The sequence below is a fragment of the Silene latifolia genome, chromosome 7 (assembly GCF_048544455.1).
Source record: "Silene latifolia isolate original U9 population chromosome 7, ASM4854445v1, whole genome shotgun sequence".
Classification (NCBI taxonomy): Eukaryota; Viridiplantae; Streptophyta; class Magnoliopsida; order Caryophyllales; family Caryophyllaceae; genus Silene; species Silene latifolia.
In genome coordinates, this window is record NC_133532.1 from 76288915 (window position 1) to 76293864 (window position 4950).

At 39.4% G+C, this 4950-nt stretch overlaps 1 non-coding gene across 1 annotated transcript; it reads left to right on the forward strand.

Annotated features, from left to right (window-relative positions):
* The first annotated feature begins 1913 nt into the window (after nucleotides 1-1913).
* Nucleotides 1914-2020, forward strand: LOC141593642 (small nucleolar RNA R71). The gene has a single exon (XR_012521716.1). It is a non-coding gene; the product is annotated as a small nucleolar RNA R71 (small nucleolar RNA).
* Nucleotides 2021-4950: the final 2930 nt, after the last annotated feature.

Below are 4950 nucleotides of genomic sequence, written 5' to 3' on the forward strand. Positions count from 1 at the left end.
AAATCTCTTGATTTGATGGAGACAACTCTCCCAAATTCTTTTCTTGGCTAATGAGGCCATCTTCTTCTTCTTTGATTGATTTTGATGAGCTTTGCAAGCTCTCCTTGTCACAATTCACTTGCTCTTTGAATGGAGCATCTTCAATTTTCTTCTTCCATTGGAGTTCCGATTTCTTCCTTTCATCCTTTCGGCTATAATGATCAATCATGAAACACAGTTCATGCAAACGAGGAGCTCTCATAGTCTTGTCAAGATTAAAGGTTATGCTTTCATCTCCCACTTCTAGAGTGAGCTCACCATGTTTCACATCAATCACCGCACCCGCGGTGTGTAGGAAAGGTCTTCCTAGAATGATTAGAATGTTGGAATCTTCCTCCATATCAACAATGACAAAGTCCACCGGGATGAAAAACTTCCCAATTCGCACGGGGACATCTTCCCATATCCCTAATGGTGTCTTCGTCGATGTATCGGCCATTTAGAGTGTGATGTTGGTGCATTTAAGTTCTCCCATCCCCAACCTTTTACTCACCGAGTACAACATAACACTCACACTAGCCCCTAGATCACATAAGGCTTTGTTGATCGTTGTGTCGCCAATGGTACACGGTATTGAGAAGCTTCCCGGATCCTTTAGTTTTGGAGGTGAACTCCCTTGAAGTATTGCACTACTCACCTTAGTGAAGGCGATAGTCTCAAATTTCTGGATTGACTTCTTCTTTGTGAGAATATCTTTCATGTATTTCGCATAGGCCGACACGTGATTTATTAATTCCGTGAAAGGAATTGAGACTTCCAAATTCTTCACAATTTCCATAAACTTTCCAAGTTGGTCATCAAATTTGGGCTTGGCTTGACGACTTGGAAAAGTAAGTCTAATCACAATGGGCTCCTTCTCCTTGACCTTGTCTTTATTTCTCTTTGAAATTTCTTCTTTTGATGATTCTCCATCTTTGGAGTTTTGCACAATTTCTTCCTTATCACTAGCTTCCACAACTTCATCCTCAACTTGCTTCTTCGGTGCTTCATACCTTGTACCACTTCTCAAGTGAATGGCACTAACCGTTTCATGTCTTGGGGGATTACTTTGAGGTGGTAATTGCCCCTTTTGCCTTTGTGAGCGTGAAGATGCTAGTTGAGTCAATTGTGTTTCCAACATCTTGCTGTGAGCTAGAATGTTGTTGATGGTGGTTTCCTTTGCTTGAATATCTTTTTGCATTTGAGTGAAAAATTCTTGTTGATTCTTTTGCATTTGGAGGACCGTTTTTTGGACATCAAAACCTTGGTCATTTTGGTGATTGTATGGATTTTGATTTTGGTAACCTTGGTTTTGATTGTAAAAGGGTCTTTGATTTTGGTTTCTCATGGGTGGTGGAGTGTATGTTGTTTGAGGGTTTTGAACATTTTGGCTTTTGTATGAGAGATTTGGATGAAACTTGGTGTTTTCATTGTAATAGTTGGAATAAGGGGTACCACTCTTGTATGCTTGGAAAGCATTCACTTGTTCATTTGTTCCCCTACATTCACTTTGGTCATGTCCCAAAGTTCCACAATTCCCACATATCCCACTTGGGATTGATGAGGATGCCGTCATGGCATTAACATGATGCTTTGGTGATTTTGAGAGTTCTTCAAGTCTAGCCATAGCTTTTTCAAACTTCAAATTGATTGTGTCAATATGAGCACTAAGCTGAGCACCCAATTGAGTAACGGAGTCCACTTCATGCTTTCCTCCTCTAGTAGCCTTGCGAGGTCTACTATATTGTGAGTTATGGACCGCCATTTCCTCAATTTTGTTCCATGTTTGATTGTCATCAACTTCGGTGAACATTCCATTTGATCCCATTTTGAGAATGTTCCTTGAATCTTCATATAAATCGTTCCAAAATTGTTGTACCAAGAACCATTCGCTAAGTCCATGGTGAGGACATGAGCGACAAATTCCCTTGAACTGCTCCCAAGCTTCATACAAAGATTCTTCATCCCTTTGCTTAAAAACCGTAATTTGAGTTCTTAGCATGTTAGTCTTTTCCGGTGGGTAGAATTTTTTGTAGAAAGCTAGAGCCAACTTCTTCCAAGAATCTATTTCGAGAGTGGCCTTATCAAGGCCCTTCAACCATTGTTTCGCGGTGCCGATTAGAGAAAAAGGAAATAAGACCCATCGAATTTGGTCTTGAGTCACACCGGTTTGAGAGATCGCATCACAATAGTCGCAAAAGGTTTCCATATGAGAATGAGGGTCTTCACTAGGCATCCCCCCAAATTGGCTCCTTTCGACTAATTGGATAAAGGCGGATTTGGCAATAAAATTTTCGGTTAGATGTTGTGGTTTAGGAGTACCATTGGGTAGGTTTTCCTCGGTGGGTACGGAACGTGACGAGAACTTAGGCATTGTAGGTTGATTTTGGGTGGTATTGGGTAATGGGTTCTCCTCTCCTTCTCTTGCAAAAGGGTTGATGAACTCAATAGTTGGTTGAAAAACCTAACTAATACCTCTCAAATTCCTCCTAGCAAATCTCCTATTGTTCGTCAAGGTTCTTTCAATTTCACGGTCAAAAGGTAACAAATCACCTTGTGACCTTCTAGACATGCAAAATATCAAACAACTCGAAAACAATTAGAATAAACCTTGAGGAGTTTTACTTCCCCAAGGCGAAGAAAGACACAACTAATAACAATAAAAGAAAATCTAAATCAAGTAAACACCGTCCCCGGCAACGGCGCCATTTTTGATCGGTCTATTTCGTGTTCACAATTTAAGGTGTGGTCGTTGGGTCACGTCCGAATCAAAACACAATTTATAGCTTCACAAACAACTCTACAATTACTAAAGAGGCAAGTAAAGGTCGGATCCCAAGGGACGGGTATTGAAATGAGATTTCTATTGCAACTAGTGGTGTCTTAGGGGTGTCACAATTTGGGTTGATGTAGAAGATCACTAACTAAAATAGCAATGAAAATAAACATGCAAGATGAAATAAAAGGGTTGTAAACAATTGATTAAAAAGCACTAGGGTGTCATGGGATCATAGGGGAATCATGGGAATTGATCATACAAACCTGTTCTCAAATTATAAGCAAGCAATTATTGTTGTGATGGATTGAGTTGGGTTATATCTTACAATCCTAGGAAAGTTTGGGTCCCGGAGCCGAATCGATTAGATTGTACAACACCTACAAGTCGACTTAGTCTTCCCTACTCAACAACATGCATGGTCTAATGAGACTCGAGTTGGGTTATGTCTTACAAGTCTCATTGAAAAGATAGGAGATGGTGGTAAATGCAAGGATTCATAGGCTTAGCATTTCATCAAATATAACATGTGCATGAGTTGAGATCAAAACAAGCAAGCAAATAAAACATGAAAGCATATTAATTTAAGCATGAATCATTCCCCATGTTGGTTTCCCCTAATCACCCATTAACCCTAGCTAAGAGACTACTCACTCATTATCATGTTGATCATCCTAGCAAGGTTGTCAATCATACCAACAAAAGGAAACATGATGAATAAATGAAAGTAATTAACAATAATTAAAGAGGGATTAAGAGAATTATACCTACTAATGATTCCAATAATAAAGCAAAGATAAAAGAAGTACTTGATGCTTGATTGTGAGGTTGTCAATCTCCCAATAATAACCCAAATAATCTTCAATTACCCAAAATAAAGGATGAACAAAAGAGAGATTAAGGAAATAAAACTTGTATTAGAACTTGATTAATTATTGATTACAAAATTAAAGAGAGATTTGATTGGTATTAACTACTCTAATTATTGATAAGAAGAACATGCTCTCCTAATTAGAGTAATGGGATATTTATAGTGGAAATTAGAGGGATGCATTAGGGTTAACTAAGGGCTAAACTAGTAATTACACTTTTTAGATTGAGCAGGGAGGAGCCGGTATTTTTCGAAGGAAGGGCTTTTTTCTTTGTAGCTTGGAGAAGACGAAATTGCGCTGTAGAGGAATCCGAGTGGATTAGTGTCGGGACGGGCGGATTCTAGCGGTGGAACACGAGCGGCTTTGGAGGAATCCGGGCGGATTGTGGCAGTGCTAACCCGAGCGTCTTGGGATGAAACCGCACGGATTGTGCAGGCGGAGGACGGCCGGATTGTTGTCAATCCGCACGGATTGTTCTTCAGCAAGATTTCTTCTTCTTTTCTTCCCTTTTCTTCATAAATTCCTTGGGGATTTCCTTGGGGACTCAAGGATCCTTTCTCAACATTGCTCATCTACTATAATATGTACAAAGGCCTTCTAAACTTGTCTCTCCGTGATGCTTGGTCATTGGATTCGATCAATTTAGTCTCGTTTTGCCATGAAAATGCAAGATTCTTACTTCTTTCCTACCAAGGGATCAAAATCTCAAAGAATATGCAAAACAAAGAACTAAAGATAATAAACGATCCAAATATGCACTAAAAAGCATGGGAACAAGGCTAATTCGGGGGCTAAATATGCGCTAATTATGGTCACATCACTAACATTTGGTCAATGTAAGGAAGTGGGAAATGGTCTTTCTTAGTAGCCGTGTTCAACTTCCTATAGTCAATGCACATCCTCCACCCTGTAACAAGTCTAGTAGCAATCAATTCATTCTTATCATTTTTTACTACTGTAGTACCTTTCTTCTTAGGTACAACTTGGACAGGACTGACCCATTTAGAATCAGATATAGAGTAGATAATACCAGCATCAAGTAATTTCTGTACCTCTTTTCTTACCACCTCCTACATCGGAGGATTTAATCGTCTCTGCCCTGTGCACTAGGCTTGTGGCCTTCTTCCAAATGAATATGATGCATGCAAAAATCAGGACTAATACCTTTCAGATCATCAATGCTATACCCAATTGCCTTTTTATGATTTCTCAAAACAGTCAACAAAGCAGATAGTTGACCTTCACTTAAGCTAGCATTGATGATCACTGGGTTCATTTCACAAT